At 43.3% G+C, this 21,730-nt stretch overlaps 1 non-coding gene across 1 annotated transcript; it reads right to left on the reverse strand.

The window, feature by feature from the left end:
• Positions 1 to 10,661: 10,661 nt before the first annotated feature.
• On the reverse strand, positions 10,662 to 10,863 carry LOC118725077. Its single transcript, XR_004989825.1, has one exon. It is a non-coding gene; the product is annotated as a small nucleolar RNA SNORA74 (small nucleolar RNA).
• Positions 10,864 to 21,730: the final 10,867 nt, after the last annotated feature.

The following is a 21,730-nucleotide window of genomic DNA, read 5'->3' on the forward strand; positions in this document are numbered from 1 at the left end:
CCCAATAATGTGTCCATATTAGTCCCTTGTGGGATATGCACATGTTTGAGGAAGTGGACATAGCTTTCCGCAGTGGTAATTTCTACTCTTACCGGACAGTGAGTGGACATGGGTTCTGACCCTTAGTGCACGCCAACAGCATCTTCAGGATGCCTGCCCGTGTCACCTATCTCATCCTCTCATACATACCTGCCGTAAGTGTGGTCCCCTCATTGCTAAAGGCAAGTGACATCATGGTGAAGGGCATACCAATGGAATGGTAATTGGGCCCCAAATATTTACAAATCCACTGCGACCTCTTGTAGCAAGTGTATTGTTGATATAATGAAGAAAAATAGCACTACTAGATAAACCTGCTAGATATTACATTCCTTTAGTCTGTAACCTTTGCATATGTGCTTCCTTTGTAGTTCAGGACTTTAGTCAAATATTCAATAGTTATTTGACATGTAACAGCACTTAACACATAACCTTGCTTAAATATTGGATCCATTGCAAAGTTTAATTCTGCATATCACCCTTGTTTTTTTTACCTCCTGCACCCAGTCTAAAGCCAGCTGTTTCCACACCAGCCAGTCTCTGCATAGTGAGGGTGTGGATGCCTTCTCAGGCTGAGGAGAGTGGCTCTGGGGTCCTGCCATGATTCCAACTTCCAGTAACCACCACATCACATTCTCTTCTGGGCAGCATTTAAATGTCTGAGGGAGGCATTACCTTATGTCCTCCTGAAGCCAGCCTTGGGGGTAAGAATGTTTATTCAAAGCAACCCAAGTGTCCCTCAACAATAGATGGGGAAACAAAATGTGGTCTATACATATAACGGAATATTATTTAGCCTTTAGGAAGGAAGTCCTGTTATTTATTACTGCATGGATGAACTTTGAGGACGCTATGCCTAGTGAAAGAACCCAGATACAAAAGGATAAATTTGTATGATTCCACTTATATGATATACCCAGAGTAGCCATATTTATACAAACAGAAAGTAGAATGGTGCCAGGGCTTGGGGCAGTGGGTGGGGAGTTGTTTAATGGGTAGTTTCAGACAGGGAAAAGGAAAAGACTTCTGGACAGTGGTGCTAGCTGTGCAACGTTGTGAGTGCACCTAAAATGGTTATAAAATGTACCTTGGCTGGTGTTTCTCAGTGATTAGAGTGTCAGTCAGACCATCAAAGGATTGAGGGTTCAATTCCTAGTCAGGGGCATGGATCTGGTGTCCCAATTAAGCCTCAATTAATTGATTATTTGTCTAGACTTAGTGGGCCAAATGCAGGTGACCAGGGGTCAGCAATAATGGCCTATCCCCTGGTACTTTAATGTTTAGAAAGCTGAGCTGAACCTGAACACATGACACACAAGACAGAATGAATATGCAATCACATAAGGGTTATTTACCTATTCCTAGTGGGTTCTAGGCTCCAGCAGAGGCAACCCAGCGATGCACACCGAAAGACAGATAATGAAGATGGAGACAGGCAGCCGCAGGTGGTTCAGGCTCACACAGCAGAGCAATCAGGGACTTGTCTCTCTGAGCGACGTGGAGTCCTCCTCTTGTCGGGCAGGAAAACTCAACTGAAGCTGGTCCTGAGGTTATACAGGCCGCCATAAACAAGTTGTATCCTTATCAGTGTGGGCCAGACAGTGTGCCTTATACTGAGAGCAGGGCATTTACATTTGAAGAATGCAGAGCTTTTACATCTAGATATTGGGGTGTTCATTAATTTTGGAAGTTACAGTATATTGGAGATTTCCATACAGCAAACATTTTACACAATAATTAGAGAGGTTACATTATTATAACATTTGGGTTGCAGGTTTGATCCCATCCCCAGTTGGGGTGGGGGATGGGAGGCAACCAATCAATGTGAGATACCTCCCTTCCATTCTCTCTAAAGATCAATGGAAAAAATAGAAGTGAAAATCTTTAAAAATGGTTAGAATGGTTAATTTTATGTTATTTATTAAAAATAAAAACATGGAGGCTGAACAGTGTGCCTCAGTGGTTGAGTGTTGTCCTATGAACTAGAAGGTCATGGTTCAATTCCTGGTCAGGGCATGTGTCCAGTTTTCGGGCTTGGTCCCCAGGGTGGGGCATGCAGGAGGCAGCCAATTAATGATTGTTTCTCATCATTGATGTTTCTATCCTGCTCCCTTTCTCTCTGAAATCAATAAAAATATTTAAAAATAAAGTAAAAAATAAAAACATGGGATGGAGACTCATATATGGCACCCACCTCTTGGCTTTGTGTGAGGAGGGCTGGGCAAAGGAGCAATGCCTCTGCAGGCACTTTTCTCAGGGGAAAGTTGCCCTCCCAGCTCTCTTCCTGAAGCCAGACAATTCTGCCCTGGCACCTTTCAAGCTGCTGACCCAAGTCTTAGGAGCAAAAACTGAGATTTCCAATAGAAGAAAATGTTTTTCCTTAAGACTGCAGCATCAGATTTCAGATTTGCCCCACAGATTTCAGACTTGCTAGTCACACAAACATGGCACTAGGTCATACTGAGGAACAGACAAATAATTGGCTTTATTACTTTTCACAATCTAGCATCCCCTCCATTCTCCAGTTTGAAGCAGATCAAAAGACAGTGTTAAATCAGTCCAATATTCTTCTCTTATCAGTCCTCAATCTGCAAAAAAAAAAAAAAAAAAAATACACTCAAATTTCAAAAAAAATACACTCAAATTTTTCCAAATAACTTAATTTGAAGAAACTGGAACAGGTAAACAATAAAAGCTGGAATACCCCAATGTATGCCACAGAATCATTGAAGTGTTACACCCAGATATGGTAGGGTTGCTGTGGTGGGCACCATAGTGAGAAAAGTTAGTTTGACGTAAGCATACAGGGCAGGGCTCTAGTGGAAAACAAAGGCAGGTGGATCATAGGCAGGGACAGAAAAGGCAGTTTGAGCAGCCTAACCACAGGAACCAACCAAGCAGAAATAATGAAGTGTTTCTGGACTCAAAGTGGGAGGCATAGGAAAACAAGAGAGGGCCCGCAACAATAAGGTGTACTGGCACATAGAAACAAAGGAAGTTCAGCATAGAAACAGAGAAAGAACACATAGAAACAGGGAGAGTTCAGGTTCCATGCTGGCAAGAACAATTGAGAGAATCAATCAGGTGACAACACGAATAGATATAAAAGCAGGCTTAGAGCAAATATATAAGCTTGGACTACAAGGCTTCACCAGGCAGCCCATTGTTTGGCCCCCTTTCCATGTGGTGAGTCTGAACCTGCTTGTAATCAATTTTCCACACTTTTGCTTATTAAATCTTCTGGTCTACAGAGCTCATTCTTGGGCATCTGAATACAACCCCAGGAAAAAACCTCAGCTCACTGTCCGTTACCAGCAGGCTGGGAGATCTTTGGACCTGGAACTAGACTTGTCTGCTGTGGTGGGATCGGTGTTGGAGCTTCAACCTCAGCTGCTGCTGATGGGAGGCAGGTGGAACATGGGTTCCAGCAAGTAGAGTGTTACTAGGCAACTGGTGGGAGGCCAGACAAATAGGGGGCCTCAGATAAGTCCAGAGAGGTGGCAGATGGAGCACAGCTACAAGCTGCAGTAGTCAAGAGATGCAGGCAGGCAGGCCATGTTAGCAGCATCTGTCAGTGGGTAACAGTAGCCTACTCGGGTACTGGGTCTGAGTCAGATTTAAGACTCCTTTTTTTTTTTTTTTAAAGTATTTTATTGATTTTGTACAGAGAGGAAGGGAGAGAGATAGAGAGTTAGAAACATCGATGAGAGAGAGTCATTGATCAGCTGCCTCTTGCACACCCCCTACTGAGGATATGCCCACAACCAAGGTACATGCCCTTGACCGGAATAGAACCCGGGACCCTTCAGTCCCCAAGCCGACGCTCTATCCATTGAGCCAAACCGGTTTCAGCAAGACTCCTTATCTTTGTAGAGTCCACAAGAGCAAAATTGCACCCCAGGCCTAAAATGACTGAGCAGAATGCCATCTAGATCTATTGAAGTTCCACATGAAAAAGAAAGGGTGAGGATAACTAAGAAATGGTAAGATAACTTTGGTGGAGGGCCTAGAAAAGGTCTGTACAATTAGCTACATTGTTGTTTTCTTGTGGCTTCCTTAGCTCAATGTTAGCATTCAAGAATGAAAGCCAAGCAAAAGTTGCTCAGTGGTTGAGTGTCAACCCATGAACGAAGAGTCACTAGACCTTGTCAGAGCACAGGCCTGGGTTGTGGGCTCGATCCCCAGTAGGGGGCATGAAGGAGGCAGCCGATTGATGATGTTTCTCTCATCAATGTTTTTCTCTCTCTAGCCCTCTCCTTTCCTCTCTAAAATCAATAAAAACATATTCTTAAAAAGTCAAGCAAAATTTTAAGATGAAGAGCATCTCCTTTTAATAGAATGTATTCTTGAGGCCAAGTAATTCAGCTTCCAGAGAGTCCTAATGAAGTACATTCACAGCAGGGTCAGAGGAAAGAGCCCTGATGAGGGGGACGAATGAGCGATGTGGCCTCCTTGGATTTGGTGCTGAGCACAGGCTAGTGTGCTTTGTGAGAGGGTTATAAGGCCACTGTAATCTGGACTGTGATGTGACCTCTTTATATGCATAGGCTAGTGAAACCTGCAATGTTCAACAACACACACACACACACACACACATGCAAGTGCACACGCAATTGCATACTTACATTTTTAATTCTGTCCTCTTGATGATACCATTCATGATGTGTGTATCCTGATTTATTTCCTTTTAGTTATGGTGTATGCATTTTTCTACCTATAAAATCACCTTTTCCATTTCTCAAGGCACTTTATTTTTTTCAAGTTTTATTCAGGAATAATCGACATACACCTCTGTATAAGTTTAAGGCAGACAGCATGATGGTTGGATTTGCATATATTGTGAAATGATTACCACACTGTGTTCAGCTAATATCCATCTAAAATGTGACAAACAAAATTGAAATCTCTAATGGAGCAACTAGAGTAAATTTTCTCTTCAAAGTCAAAACTACAATTCTTACATTTTATTGTGCTTTTTTTTTTTTTTTTTTTTAAGGTTTCTTAGACTGTTTCTTAAATTAGATATTAGATCTTGTGTTTGGATCTGATTTCATAGTTTACCCAGATTTATACACTAGAATAACTCTATTAATTTATTTCCTGAGAGGAACTACTTTTTAAAAGTAGAAAGTCTACAATACTTTAGGGTTCATTTAAAAATCAACTCTAAGAATTATGTATTTAAAAAAAATTACATTACTGGCAAATTAATTGTAGATTTCAGGTATCTAAATAGTGACATTTTTAATAAGGCTAAACTGTTCCTGAGAGAAACCTGTATGTAGTCAGGGTAGGCTGACTTCCAAGACACATCTGTGAGGGTGGAGATTATTTTTCTTTTAATTTGAGGTCACTTTGTCTGGCTGGTCCTATCCCCATAGCCCAGTCATGGTTTCACTCACAGTGACCTAAGGCATAGAGTAGGGATCTGGCAGAGGGGGAGCAGAGGCAGGCAAACCTCAGGGAGCTGAAGGCTTCCCTGAGCTGGTTAAATGTGCCAGGCTCTCTAAGTGCTACCTGCAGTGGAACCTGCCAGAAAGTCCTGCTCTTCCCCGGCAAATTCTCAGTTATTCTGAGCTCCTGGAGGAGGCAGAGAGTTCCCCACTTCTCTCTCTTATTCCTGCCCAGGTGTGTGTGTGTGTGTGTGAAAGCATGCATGAAGATATGTATAAATATGGATGTCACTATGTATGACAAAATGTTACTGTGTGTTTAAGTGTATGTTACAGTGAGTGTGTAGGGGCATGTGAATGTCAACTTGTACGGTTGTTTGTAGTTGTGTATGAATGTGTGTGAATGTATGAATTGTGTGACTGTGTGTGTTAGCATATATGAAGGAATGTGTGTGCATGTGTGTGAGGCTGTGTGAATGTCAATGTGTATGAATGATTGTGAATTGGTGTATATTAATGTGCATGTGTGTATTTGTACCCTGGGAAGGGAGTTCTTTCATTATAACTTTAAGGCCTCAAATGTAGACCTTTGGTCTCCTATTCAGATGAAGTTCAAGTCACAGCGAGACATGGCCAGCCTTGAACCATGATACCATCAGCTTCTAGCACATGTCCCACAGTGGACATCATCAAAGAAGCCCTGTGAGTCAGTACGTTAGAGAGTAAATTCTACAATTTCTGTGGTGGCACAATAATCATAGGGAATCAATTATTTGCAGTTAAAATATTTATTAATATAAACATTAAAAAGCCCCCCATTTTAAGCCCCGTTGGCACTTCTCAGCTCTCTCCTCCAAGGGCGTCTCGGTGGCACGGTGGGCGGGTTCGGTTGCCATGGGGGTTCCATTGCCAGCTGTAGGCGGCTGTGCGTCAGGTGGGCTGCTGGGCTCCCTCAGGTGTGAGCATCCCAGGGGCTGGCCTGCTGTGCGCCTCTCTGCACCTGCACACGATGGCGACCCCCACGCAGCTGCCCTGCTTCTCTTAACAGGACTGTGGGGTAGACAGGAGGGAACCAAAGCTTGCCCAGGGTTTCTCAACGGACCTCACACCCCTGGCTCTTCTCATCATTGTGTGTCCAGAGGCCTCCTGGGAGTGGGGTTCAGGTGGCCTGAGCATGTCCCACCATGGTTCTGTTTTAAGGTCTGGCCTTTTCCTTTCTATTTTTTGGATTGTTTTATCACAGTGAAATTTACCATTTTCACTGTTTTTCAGTGCACAATGCAGTGGCATTAAGCACATTCATACTATTGTGCACACCACCATCATGTCCATGACTTTTCCCATCTTCTCCAACCAAAACTCTGTCCCAATAAACAACTCTGTATTCCCACCCTCATAGACAAAGGCATCACTATAGTGATCACCAGAGGGAAAAGGGGTGGGGGAGGTAGAAGAGGGTAAAGGGGGTCAAATGGTCATGGAAGGAGACTTGACTTGGGGTATTGGGCACACAATACAACATGCAGATGATGTGTTATAGAATGGTACACCTGAAGTCCACATAACTGTATTAACCAATGTCAACCCAATAGGTTGAATTAAAAACACAGGAAGAGTATTGTGACAAAATCTATAACTTGGATGGACCTTGATGAGATGTTCAGTACAAAAGCCAGTATAAAGAAGACAACTACTGTGTGATTCCACTAGCATGAGGTCCCTAACGCCATTGGAGTCAGAGATGGAAGGTACTGTGGTGGTGCTGGTGAGGATTGAGTGAGGGTGGGGATACAGAGAGTTGTTGTTTTTATTTGCTTAATCCCATTCACCTTTTTCACCCAGCCCCACAACCCCTTTTTCAACTGACAAATGTCAATCTGTTCTCTTTCTATGAGACTGTTTCTATTTTCTTTGTTAATTTATTTTGTTCATTAGCTTCCACATATAAGTGAAATCATATGCTATTAGTCTTTCTCTGTTGTGCGAACCGCATCACCATCACCTCCATGATGTTTCCTGTCTTCTCCAATGGAAACTCTGGCTCCATTAAAAAACAACTCTCACCGAAACTGGTTTGGCTCAGTGGATAGAGCACTGGCTGCAGACTGAAAGTTCCCAGGTTGGATTCCGGTCCAGGGCATGTATCTTGGTTGCGGGCACATCCCTAGTAGGGGGAGTGCAAGAGGCAGCTGATGGATGATTCTCTCTTATCGATGTTTCTAACTCTCTATCCCTCTCTCTTCCTCTCTGTAAAAAAATTAATCAAATATTTAAAAGATAAATAAATAAAAATAAAAAACAACTCTGCATCTCATCCTCCTACCACCACCCCCGACTACCACTACCACCATCACCACTGGTACCTTCATCTTACCTTCCATCTCTGATCCGATAGCGCTAAGGACCTCATGTGAGTAGAGTCACACAGTAGTTGTCTTCTTTTGACTGGCTTTTGCACTTAACATGTCAAGGTCCATCCACTTTATTTCACTTACCATAAGGCTCTCCAGGTCCATCCAGGCTGTCACAAATAGTCAGATTCCCTTCCTTTTCACAGCCAAGCAGTATTCTATGATCTCAATGTATCAAAGCATTTTTATCCACTCACCTACTGATGGGCACATGGGCTGCTTCCAGATCTTGGTATTGTACATAACACTGCAATGAACACAGCAGTGAATATATTCGTTCCAATCGATGTCTCTGATTTTTTTTGGATATATTTCCAGAAGTGGATTCTCTGGGTTACATGGAAGTCCCATTTGTAATTTTTGAGGTATGTCTTTAATACTTTCCACAGTGGCTGCTCAAAATGCATTCCCCAGAGATGTGCATGTCTCTGCACATGATGTTGACCCACTGCAGCTGCTCTGCTTTTCTTAATTGGCTGGTAGGGTAGCCATGGGAACCAAGGCTTACCCAGCGTTTCTCAATGGATCTCACACCCCAGGCTCTTCTCATCACTGTGTGTCCAGAGGCCTGCTAAGAGCAGGGATTCAGGTGGCCTGAGCACATCCCACCTAGGTTTTGTTTGAAGACCTGTCGTTCATTTCCTTTCTTTTTTTTTTTTTTTATCGTTGTATCACAGTGAAATTTACCATTTCCATTGTTTTTCAGTGCACAGTGCTGTGGCATTAAGGATATTCATACTGTTGTGCAGCCCACACCATCATCATCTCCATCATTTTTCTCATCTTCTCCAACCAAAATTCTGTCCCCAGTAAACAATCTGCATTACACCTTCTCCCTACACCTTCATCTTTTTCACCCAGATCCATAGCCACTCTCCTCTCTGATAGCTGTCAGTCTGTTCTCTTTCTATGAGTCTGTATCTATTTTCCATGTTAATCTATTTTGCTAATTAGATTCAACATACAAGTGAAATCATATGGCATTTGTCTTTCTCTGACTGGCTTATTTCATTTATCATAAGACTCTCCACGCTGTCACAAATAGTAAGATTCCCTTCCTTTTCACAGTGAAGCAGTATTCCATGGTGTCAATATTCCAAAGCATTTTTATCCACTCACCTACAGATGGAAACATGGGCTGCTTCCAGATATTGGTATTGTACATAACACTGCAACGAACATAGCAGTGCATGTATTCTTTCCAATCAATGTCGCTGATTCCTTGGGATACATTCCCAGAAGTGAAATTGCTCTGCCATATTGAAGATCCACTTTTAATTTTTGAGGTAACTCCTTACTGCTTTCCATACTGGCTGCACAAAATGCATTCCCCACAGAGATGTGTGCCCCTCTGCACAGGATGGCGACCCCCTGGAAGCATCCCTGCTTTTCTTAATAGGTCGGTTGGGTAGCGAGCGGGAAGCAAGATTTGCCCAGGGTTTCTCAATGGACCACACACCCCTGGCTCTTCTCATCACTGTGTGTCCAGAGATCTGCTGGGAGCGGGAATTCAGGTGACCTGAGCATGTCCGACCATGTTTCTATTTTAAGATCTGGTCTTCTTTTTCTTTCTCTTTTTTAGATCATTTTATCACAGTGAAATTTTCCATTTTCACTATTTTGTCAATGCACACTGCAGTTGTGTGGCCGACACCACCATCATCTCCATCACTTTTCTCATCTTCTCCAATGAGAACTCTGTCCCCAGTAAACAACAACTCTGCATTCCACCCTCATTTCCCCTCCCCCACCACCACTGGTACCTTCACTTTGCTTCCATCTCTGACTCCGATGGGGCTAGGGACCCCATGTGAGTGGAGTCTCACAGTAGTTGTCTTCTTTTCACTGGCTTTTGCACTGAACGTGTCTTCAAAGTTCATCCATGTTATAGCTTCTATTACAATATTCTTCCTGTGATTTAAATTGACTCTATTGGTTAATAACATCATGTGGGATATGTTATTTGTAAAGCTAACTGAATCCTGCTCTGATATCATCTGAATCTGGCCATTGAGGCCTCCTGGGAGGGACTCTGGTGCCAGCCAATGTCAGATGCTTCCTGTGACTGGCCCTGGGCAACCTCTTTGGAGCTACAAAGCAATTCACAGTGTGTGGCTACCTCTGCCAGGCCTGAATGAGCACAAGTAGGTCCAAACCAAGGCTGGCTTTTCTTAGCACTGGGCCTAGGGGCCGTTCAACAAAGCTCCCAAGGCACCCCAAGATCTGCCTCCACCTGCTGGCTGCCTGTTAGGCTCAGTCACTGAAAGAGCCTCTGCAGGTACTCAGATTGCATGAGGCAGGTTCTCAGTGAGTACTCAAGTAATTCCACTGTAAGAGTGGAATTTTAAAGTCACTACAGGTTGCTTCCCAGGAGTTAAGATGTCTGGGATCCATAGCCTGAGATCAGCCGTGTGAGCTTAAGGTCTTTGCAGAGTGTCTGTGAGTTCTCCGAGGCCAGGAAGCTGCTTGTCATGGTGGGCAATTCTTGGGTCCCCTGAAATGTGGTTGGGGAAGAACATGGCAGGGTCATGCAGCTGTGATCCTATTACCGTGTCATGAAAAGTATGGACTCTTCATTCGTGGCTGATACTAGCAGATGCTTCCCTCCATTTCCTTCCTAAGGAAACTGCAGTTCTGTTCAAACAGCCACCCAGATGCATGTTCCCTAGCTTCCTGGCCAACACTGCACCAGCCCTCTGTCCTCAAGACTGGGTGGGCCAGGCTGGCAGGAGTGCAGGGAAGAACAGGTAAAAGTCACTTGTCCCTTGGGAGGGTTAAAAATGCTATTAGAACCATTAAAGCTTAAAAATGTTTTCTCTGTGTCTGCTCCCACACCAGAACTAAGCAGCCAAAGTGATGCTTAGCTTGCTCTCAAGGAAGCACAGTTCTGCCTTGCCCCAGTGCCAGCTGTGGTCAGAACACTGACAGAGGCGACTGGAGGAAGAAGACAAGCATTCCTCTCCCAGCAGTGTAACACCATCACAGACATGATTCTGTCTGCACAGCTGACTACTGCTGGAGCCCTTCAGACTTTTAGACATGATCTAATTTATATTTTTTTAAAGATCACTTTCTGATTTTTCATTTTATGTTTATTATTTTTAAATTTCATTTTAATAATCTTTTCCCAATTAGAGTTGGCATTCAATATTTCAAGTTTACAGCATAGGCATATATAGATCTTGCAAAGTGATCCCCTGGAATAGTCTAGTATGGGGTTTCTTTTAAAAGAGTATTAATCCTATTCATGAGAGCTCCTCCCTCATGATCCAATCAGCCTCAAAGTCTCCCACCTTTTGCCGAAACCGGTTTGGTTCAGTGGATAGAGCATTGGCCTGAGAACTGAAGTGTCCTGGGTTCGATTCCGGTCAAGGACATGTACCTTGGTTGTGGGCACATCCCTAGGAGGGGGTGTGCAGAAGGCAGCTGATGGAAGATTCTTTCTCATCCATGTTTCTAATTCTCTATCTCTCTCCCTTCCTCTCTCTGTAAAAAATCAATAATTTTTTTTTTTAAAAAGGCCCCCACCTATTTTTAACTGAATTTAATGGGCTGACATTAGTTTAATAAAATTATATAGGTTTCAGGTATACATTTATGTAATGCATTATCTCTATACTAGAGCCCTGGTGCAAGAAATTCATGCATTGGGGCAGTGTCCCTCAGCCCAGCCTGTACACTCTCCAATCTGGGACCCCTCGAGGGATGTCCTACTGCCCGTTTAGAGCTGATCCTGGTGGGATCTGGCCTAAACGGGTAGTTGGACATCCCTCTCACAATCCAGGACTGCTGGCTCCCAACTGCTCACCTACCTGCTTTCCTGATTGCCCTTAACTGCTTCTGCCTGCCAGCCTGTTTGTCCCCAACTTCCTCCTCTGCTGGCCGGGTCACTCCTAACTGCCCTCCCCTGGAGACCTGGTCCCTCTCAATTTCACTCCCTGCAGGCCTGGTTCCTCCCAACTGCCCTCCCCTGCTGGCCATCTGGTGGTGGTCATCTTGTGTCCATATGGGGGCAGGATCTTTGACCACATGGGGGTAGCCATCTTGTGTGTTGGAGTGATGGTCAATCTGCATATTACTCTTTTATTAGATAGGATAGAGGCCTGGTGTATGGGTGGAGACCAGCTGGTTTGCCCTGAAGGGTGTCCCGGATCAGGGTGGGAATTCCCTTAGGGTGTGGGGTAGCCTGGGAGATGGGCCTGTGGTGGTTTGCAGGTCTGCCATACTCCCTGGTGACCCATGTAGAGGCCCTGGTATCTGGAATTTATTTATCTTCTACAATTGAAACTTTGTAGCCTGAAATGAAGGCCTGAGCCAGCCAGGGTGGCAGAAGCTTGGCTTCCTGCATCACCCTAGCCTCCTGCTCTTTCAGCTCCATGGCTGCTGCCATTTCTGTTGGAATTTATTTACCTTCTATAATTGAAACTTTGTACCCTTGAGTGGAGGCCTGGGCCCACGGGGAGTGTGTGGAAAGCTTGGCTTCCTCCATTGCCATGGAAACCCAAGCCTCCCTCCTGTTCTCTGTGGCTGCATCCATCTTGGTTAGGGTTAATTTGCATACTCTGTCTCATTGGCTGGTGGGGGTGGCTGGTGGGTGTTGCAGAGTGGTGGTTAATTTGCATATTACTCCTTTATTAGGTAGGATTGTATTGTGTTTTCACTACCCCAAGGCAAGTCTCCTTCCATCACCATCTGTCCCCCCTTTGCCATCTCCTACTTTCCCCCACCCCCATCCCCTGTGGAGATCACTTTATGATTTGACATTTGAAATGACATTTGAGATGTGCCTTGAGAGCACAGATGGGATTTAGATAGTTGAAGAGGGTGAGAATGTGCTTCAGGTACAGAGAGTGAGCACATGGCCTGGAGGCAGGAGAGATGAAGACCGGAAAGACCAGAGCACATGCCCCTCAGATGCCTGTCAGTGAGGGGACCTGAGAGAGAAACAGAAGACCCTCCATGGAGGGGGCAAGGCTGAGGAGAGAAGGAACCAACCACAGAGTGGTCAAACAAGGGAGATTGTGGGCCCTCCATGGGAAGGCAGGAAGAAGAGGTGACCATGGGAAGGGGCAGGGCTGGGGGAACAGGGAAACCTTCTTGGGGGGAAAGGGAACCCTCCTAGGAGGGGGCAGTGTCCCATCTTATCCCTCCCTCCTCTCCTATCCTCCCTGCTCTGCCCCCTCCATGGAGGGTCCACTTTTCCCCTGCCCTGTACCCTCCATGTAAAGTCCCCTGTCCCCCTGCCCTGTACCCTCCATGGAGGTCCCTCCCCCCTGCCCTGTACCCTCCATTGGACAGTCCCCTACCCCCTGACTATACCTTCCACAGAGAGTCCCCTGTCGCCCCTGCCCTGCACCCTCAATGGAGGGTCTTCTGTTGCCCTGCCCTGTCCTTCACTCACCGGCCTCTTAGAGGTGTGTGCTCATATCTCCAGTGTTCATCTTTCCTGCCTCCAGGCCATGTTCCCACTCTCTGTACCTGAAGCACATCTCACCCTCTTCATCTGTATGGATTCTACCCCCTCAAATATCATTTCAAATGCCAAAAATCACAGTGACCTTTAAAAAATATAAACCTGATCATGTCATTCCCCACACAAGGGCCCTTTACTCACCCATCCTCTCCTGCACCCAGCCAGCCTGGTTCTCCCTGCCCCGGGGGCACTTGCTGCCCCATTGGTGGTGGCTTCCCCTTTCTCCATGTGGCCAGCTCTGTCTCAACAGCCGAGTCTGAGTTTAAATATGACAAGATCTTGGGGAGCTCTTCCTGAGCCTGCAGGGGAGTCACCCTGCAGTGGCCCCAGCCCAGCCTGGTGGGGTGTCATGTGGCAACAGGTCACAGAACTAAGACAGGTCACAATGGTAAGTCAGGTTACAGAGGTAACCTGGCAACTGTCCTGGGTTAGGCAGGTGGTGAAGTTAACCAGGTGTTTCTTTGTTTTTAAAACAGTGATTGGACATTTATTGAGCACCAAATCCCAGACCCTGTACTGAACGTGCAGAAGTTGTGGCCCCTCCCTAAGGACCTGGCCCTCAGTAACCAGGTGTTCTTGAAAGTGGGAAGTGGGCAGGTGGGTGGGTCAGGGATGCCATGGGAGGGACTCAACATGCATTGCTGGCTTTGAGGCTAGAGAAAGGGATCACAGACCAAGGTTTTCTGGAGGCCCCTGGCAGCTGGCAGTGGCTTAGGCAGAGACATGGAACAGAATGGTCCCATAGGAGCAGATTCTGCCAGCATCCATGAGCAGGGGATGGGCTGGGTCTCCCAGCCCCTCTCAGTACCTGAAAGGTAACCTGTGAAGGCCCGCCCCCAAGACCCAGGTCCAGGGAGGGCTACAGGAGGAGCACATGTGTTCAGTGAGTTTGGAACTGAAGGGCTCTTTTCTGATTTCATAGAATGTGATCTATATACTAGAGGCCTGGTGCACAAAATTCATGCATAGGAGGGGAGTGTCCCTCAGCTCAGCCTGCACCCTCTTCAATCTGGGATCCTTTGAGGGATGTCCAACTACCTGCGATCAGGTCTAATCAGGCAGTTGGACATCCCTCTCACAATCCAGAACTGCTGATTCCCAACTACTCACCTGCCTGCCTTCCTGATTGCCCCTAACCCCTTCTGCCTGCCAGCCTGATCACCCCTTAAAGACTCCCCTATCAGTCTGATTGATGTCTAACTGCTCCATGAAGTCCCCAACTTCTTTCCCTTGCCAGCCTGATTGCCCCTAACTGCCCTCCCCTGCAGGCCTGGTCCCCCCAACTGCCCTCTCTTGCAGGCCTCAGTTTCCCCCAGTTGCCCTCCCCTACTGGACATTTTGTGGTGGCCATTTGGTGTCTGCTTGGGGGCAGCCATCTTTGACCACATAGGGGCAGCCATCTTAAGTGTTGGAGTGATGGGCAATTTGCATATTACCGTACTTTTTTATTAGATAGGATAGAGGCCTGGTGCACGGTTGGGGATGGGGACAAGCTGGTTTGCCCTGATGGGTGTCCCATATCAGGGTGGGGTTCCCTTGGGGTGTGGGGCAGCCTGGGTGGTTTGCAGGCTGGCCATGCCCCCCAGCTACCCAAGCACAGGCCAGGGCTAGCTGGAAGCAAGTATCTGGGATTTATTTGTCTTCTATAATTGAAACTTTGCAGCCTTGAGCGGAGCCCAGGGCAGGCCAAGGCGGGCGGGAAGCTTAGTTTTCTCTATTGCTGGGGGCAATCCTGATCTCTCCAGCTCTATGGCTGCCTCCATCTTTGTTGGGATTTATTTAGCTTCTATAATTGAAATTTTGTAGTCTTGAGCAGAGGCAGGGCCAGCCAGGGTGGATGGGAAGCTTGGCTTCCTTCATCGCTGGGACAAACCCAAGCATCCTGCTGCTCCAGCTCTGTGGCCACCGCCGTATTTGTTGGGTTAATTTGCATACTTTTTCCTGATTGGCTGGTGGGCATGGCTTGATGGCATAGCAGAGGTACAGTCGATTTGCATGTTTCACTTTTATTAGATAGGATAGAACCTAATAGTACATTAAAAATAATAGATAGTGAGTAAGTTAATTTATTTTAATAATGCTAGGGTGGTTCAACATTCAGAAATCTGTTATAAAATCCATCATATTAATACAGCTAAGAAGAATAAATTATATAATCATCTCCATAGGCTCAGAAAAGTCATTTGATGTTATTTAATACTCATTCACATACAAGTATAGAACACTCAACAAAATAACAATATAAATATATGTATTTAAATTCCAAAGTCTGAAAGGTAGTGGTTTATTTTTTTATTTAATGAGAAAACATTAGATACTTTCCTGTTAGAGTAAGGAATAAGGTGAGAATCTTCATCATCTCCCCTACTTTGCAACATTGTGTTCAAAAGTTTTAGCCAATGTACTTAGATGAGAGAAACTAATTAGAGGTATGCAAATGGAATGAGAGATCAGTTATCTCTGTTTGAAGATAATATGATTTCATATCTTGAAAATTCAAAAGAATTAATGGAAAAACTAATAACAATAAGATAATTTATCAAAGCATCAGATTATAATATCAACATTAAAAAATAAAGTTAGAAATTATAATTAGAGAGAAGACCCCACTTATATTAAATATTTAAAAAAACAGATGTAAATATAATAAGAGGTTTTAGTTACATGAATAAATATATAAAAAACAAAAGGCTGCAAAGTATATTTGAGCATGCCATATCTCTGTCAATTCTCTCTAAATTAATTTATAAATTAGCAAATTTTAATAAAAAGTCACGTGTGTGTGTGTGTGTGTGTGTGTGTGTGTGGAGACTGGAGACAATAAAAGGTTCATTTGGAAGAACAGACAAGCAAGAAATGCTATAAAAATTCTTTAGGTTAAAAAAGAGCAATGGAAGGCGTGGATTGAGAGAGTCCTTTTAGATATTAAAACATAAATTCCCTATAATCAAACCAGAGTGGTATTGACATGAATAGACACATTAATGGAACAGAACAGAAAACTCAGATATAGACCCAGTTGCAGTTGTTAATATGCAATAAGGCAGCATCTCAAATTGATGGAGGGGGAGAGGTGAACTTTTTAATAAATGGTTTTCAATAGTTTCCAAAATACACACTGATAAATTATAAATGCATTAGAGATTAAGTGTATGAAATAAAGGAATTATAAACAAAAACTTAAAAAAAAAAGATTACCTGTGAGGGAGGAGACAGTATGAAAGGGACAGAAATAGAAACCAGTCTTTTGTGACTCTGCCTTTCATATAGCTTTGACTTTGGAATCAGACATATATTTTTACATAATTATAAACATATTAAATTAAAAAAAGAAACCCCTAAAGAACTGAAAGTAAAATAAAATAAAATGTACATCAAGTTGGTGACAAGATCATAGTGGAAAACTTTATGAAAAAATTTATATTTTTGGTTTGGTTGCCATATTAGCGGTGTTAGTGGTGTTATTATTTCTCTGGCTCTAAGGAAACTAGAACACTTGTGCTGTGCAGTCAGGCATGTGTACAGTGCTGCAAAGCAAAGGGAACTGCAGTGTTGCTGGAATCCTGGGTTTAGGTATGGCAGAACAGAGAAGCAGATGCAAGACAGATGAATTTATCAAAACTCCTCAGTTCTGAATTTGAATTAAAATATCAATATAAACTCCTGATAGTTTTTATCTTAAAGAAAATAAAAAAGTATTTCCTATCTAGTTCTGTTTAATTAAAAGTCTTAGAAACCAGGGCAACTCCATGAATCAGTGTTCATTGGAGAATTGACTGATTTTAGATCTGGGACAGGACACATACAAAAAATGAGCCTGGATCATCTTGTCATTGCAGAAAGCAAAGATGTTAACAAAGAGTAATGGGATTGTCAAAGGGTAGGATAGAATCATGCTAAGGTCAATAATAATTGCAATGATTGAAACACTTTAAACATGTTTAAACATATGAGTTAAAAAAAAAACAAACAAGAACAAAATTAAAACAACTGTCATCGGTTCCCTTTGGAAGATTCTAGAGATCTAATTCATTATTTTGAAAAGTGATAAGTAAAGGGAACAAATAAAGATACTTTTTTTCTTGGTTATCCTATTGATACTCTCTCTCAGGGTAAGTTTCTCTGTATAGAAGTGTTCCAGCTAACAAACGAAGATATCACAATAAAATATCACTTTTTTACATCCTTCACTGAAATAATGGATCTAGGCAATGGTTATTAATAATTGTTCACATCACAAAAGTAGAGACCAATATACATAGTGTGCTTCTGAAAGAGGTACACATCACCGCCACTGAAGAGACTGGTTGAATAAATCTTGCCATTGAACCTGAATCTGATCAAGCCTTTTGATCTCAGAATCAATTTACAACACATACAAGTAAGAACCAGGAACGTGTTAAGTGACACCATGAAGAACCAATTAACAAATTCTACACCACAGAAAACTCCATAGGACAGATAATCTATTTCAATAGATAAATTGGAAAGAAAAAAGAAAGAGAGGGGTAAAATGGAACCTATACATTTAAAGAGTTATAAGAACTCAAGGTTGCAATCAAGCAATTGCAAGGTTGATGTTCAGCCATGACAGTGGCAACTATGTACCATACTTCATTTTGTGTATCAAAGATGTTAAATTACTTGCCCAAATTCACAAAGCTAATAGATATATGCATGAATCATCTATGGGTTTTAAAAATGCAAATGTCATGCCGAAACCAGTTTGGCTCAGTGGATAGATCTTCAGCCTTCGGACTGAAGGGTCCCGGGTTTGATTCCGGTCAAGGGCATGTACCTTGGTTGCGGGCACATCGCCAGTAGGGGGTGTTCAAGAGACAGCTGATCGATGATTTTCTCTCATCGATGTTTCTAACTCTCTATCTCTCTCCCTTCCTCTCTGTAAAAAAATCAGTAAAATATATTAAAAAAAATAAAAATGCAAATGTCATGTAATGCTCTTGGATATTTTGATTTATTTTGTCTGGTGTGGGATCATGCATTGGTATTTTAAAAAAATCCCCAGGTGATTCTAATGTGCAGGTGGGGTTGAGATCCCCTTTTATAGATGGAGGATCTGAGATTTCAACTCAGCTTTCTGGTTATCAAGCTCACACACTTCTAACTTCGCACTGTCTCTTCTCTGCTGTCATGCTGAGTGGAGGCATGTTCTTCATTCTACAGTAGGTATAAGAAAGAGGGAAGGTATTTTAATTAAAATAATCAATAAATGTAATTTAAAAATATATTTTTATTGATTTCAGAGAGGAAGGGAGAGGGAGAGAGAGAGAGATATCGATAGAAACACCAATGAAGAGAGAGAATCATTGATCGGCTGCCTCTTGCATGTTCCATATTGGAGATCAAGCCCACAACCCAGACATGTACCCTGATCCAAAATCAAACCATGACCTCCTTGGGTCATAGGTCCAATGTTCAACCACTGAGCGTCTTAACAAGACAGCCTCACTTATAATAAAAATAACTTGATGATTTGATTTTATCAAACAGAACACTTCTCTAATCTGCTGTTATCAGAGTCAAGTTGAAAACCACAGTACCGTAGGATACAAATTAAATGTCAAATGAAATTAATTTGGTGAATGGAAGAGGCACTGACTGACTTTCCTCTTTGAGGCAGGCCTGACAGCTCTCTGTATGTCATGTGGGCATCTGCTAAAATGAGCTACACATGCCAGAAACTGTTACCGTATCAGACACATACACACACACGGACTAACAGTCCACATGCTGGTGTTGAAGGGCTGCACCTGTCCCCATCTATCACAGACACGGTCGAGTTCTTACCCCAAAGCAACTTTCATCCCCTTTCTACCATGCCATAGAGAACACCTTCCATAACACAGCCAGAAAACACAGGGGAAAACCCATGAAACAAAGGTCTGGTAACTTTAGTCCTTCTCCGCTAATAAGTTGTTTTTATTAGCTTTAAAAAAATTATTCTTAGACTCTTTTGCTAACTTCAGCTCAGACTTGTCCTTTCCCAAAAATATTCATGTGTATAATGGTTATGGTTGTTTATATAACGAGTAATTCTAAAACCTTGGAAGTTTAGAATAATAATTGATTTCTCATTCATGTCACTGTTCAATGTAGGTCTCTGGTAGATACAGTCATTTAGAAGCCCAGGCAAGCCCTAACCAGTTTGGCTCAGTGGATAGAGTGTTGGCCTGCAGACTGAAAGGTCCCAGGTTCGATTCTGGTCAAGGGCATGTACCTTGGTTGCAGGCATATCTCCAGTGGAGGGTGTGCAGGAGGTAGCTGATTGATGTTGCTCTCTTATTGATGTTACTAGCTCTCCATCTCTCTCCCTTCCTCTCAGTAAAAAAATCAATAAAATATATTAAAACAAAAACAAAAACAAAACAGAAGCCCAGGCCGTAACTTAGTGGCTCAGGCATCCTCTAAGGCCTCAAAGTTTTCATCTGGACCCTTTAAATCTGAACTGCAGATGAAGGAAGAGGAAGAGCATTGAGGGCCATGCCACGGGCTGTAGACTGGTCTGAAAATGTTGCACCTCACTTATGTCCCGTACCAGTGGCTAGAACTCACTCTTGAAGCCACTCCTAAATGAAGGCAGGGAGGCTGACTCATGGGATCTGTCTATCTGCTGGTTATTCTGCCTTTGTTCCCAAGTTCAATTCTCCGCTCTCTTTGACCCTGCTCTGGGCTCTGGAAGACTGACATTACTCTATGGATGACATCACCCAGGATCTCTTTCTTCCGGATAGGTTCAGTGTGGGAAGCATAGCAGGAGATTGAAGAGCTAGAGTTTGGGGGTTTTATTCCCCTACCTTTCTGCATTTCACTGTGTAAGAGTTGGACTCTCTTTTTAATGTTTGATAGTTGATATCATTTAGGCTTCCACCATCCCGTTTTCTACCGCATCACTTATGCTACTTTATGTAAGGAAACCCCTTACATTTATGAGTTCTTGACACCAACAGGAGGTTTGAACCTCGCAGTCCAGGCATGGGAACCCTTCTCCAGTCTGACCCCCCTGGCACCATGAAGGCCAAACACATTCTCTGCTCTTTGCCCTGCAATTCCAGACAGCCTTGCTCCCCTGAAGTTCCTTGGGTATAAGTAATAAACTTTCTTTTAAACACTCTTGATTCATAAAGATGTGTCATCAGCTAAGACATCCAATCTATTAATTGAGAAGAGTCCACCTCACATACTTGGGATGACCTAAACGGGCAATGTTATCTGAGGATAGTTGAAAACCTAGGGGTGGTAATGAGTTGAAAACCTAGGGGTGGTAATGACTTTCTCTTCTTGCTAGTCCCTGGGTGCCTCAGCATCAGCATCTCTCTCTCTCTCTCTCTCTTTTTTTTATTTATTTATTTATTTTTATTTTTTTTTACAGAGAGGAATGGAGAAAGGTAGAGAATTAGAAACATCCATGAGAGAGAAACATCGATCAGCTGCCTCCTGCACACTCCCTACCGGGGATGTGCCCGCAATCAAGGTACATGCCCTTGACCGGAATTGAACCTGAGACCTTTCAGTCCGCAGGCCGATGCTCTTTCCACTGAGACAAACCTGTGCCAGCGCCTCAGCATCTCCTACTAATTTTCTTAATCCTTTCCCATGACTTTGAAAAAAGTCCTTTCATTAAAGTTTCTTGAGTCATCAGAGTTGGATTCTATTTTCTGCAAGAATCCTGATAGATAACAGAAGAGGTAGAAACTGGTTTGGTGAGCATTTAGTCAGTTGCTTTCATTTGTGGTCTGTGCCAAACTTTAGATTTTATCATTGGTTTCCAACAGATAAGAATATATGTGAGTTCCTACCTCAGTAAATGAGATCTGAATAAGAAGTATAGTAGAGGACAGTCTTTTTCATGTAGCTGACTATAAAGTGTCATTTTGTTTTAAAACATTTTTAGAGTAGGGTGGCATCTGGACATGTATTGAGATATTGATAAAAAACACTCACTTGGGACTGGATTTTGGCTAATATGGGACAAGTATGTTTCATACAATTCTTCAGTGTAAAGCCAAACGTGATCACCAGTGAGGGAGCACTACTGCAGAATTTAGTCTGCAAACAAAACACTTTCCCTACACACACTCTGCTGAGGTGCGTTCAGATGTCCCCATCTTAGCATCAACTCATGTTGGCAATGAGTCCACGTAATTAAGGAAGGAGGTGCTTGGAATTCCATACTTTATTTTATTTTTATATCGAGCATCCTCCAAATTGAGGGACATTTTGCAAATCCCCTTAGTTTGTGAACAAGAATCTCTAAGGAGGTTTGGCTGTCCTTTCTCCTGATTTGTGAGCTCTCACTAGCTTGCAGCTCTTTCCAGGCTCTCTGGTGGTGAACTAATGACAAATGATGTGGAGCTGACAGGTAGGTGAAAATGGAGAGTACCATGATATTAAAA

Source organism: Pipistrellus kuhlii, unplaced genomic scaffold (genome assembly GCF_014108245.1).
Source record: "Pipistrellus kuhlii isolate mPipKuh1 unplaced genomic scaffold, mPipKuh1.p scaffold_m20_p_2, whole genome shotgun sequence".
NCBI classification, from domain to species: domain Eukaryota; kingdom Metazoa; phylum Chordata; class Mammalia; order Chiroptera; family Vespertilionidae; genus Pipistrellus; species Pipistrellus kuhlii.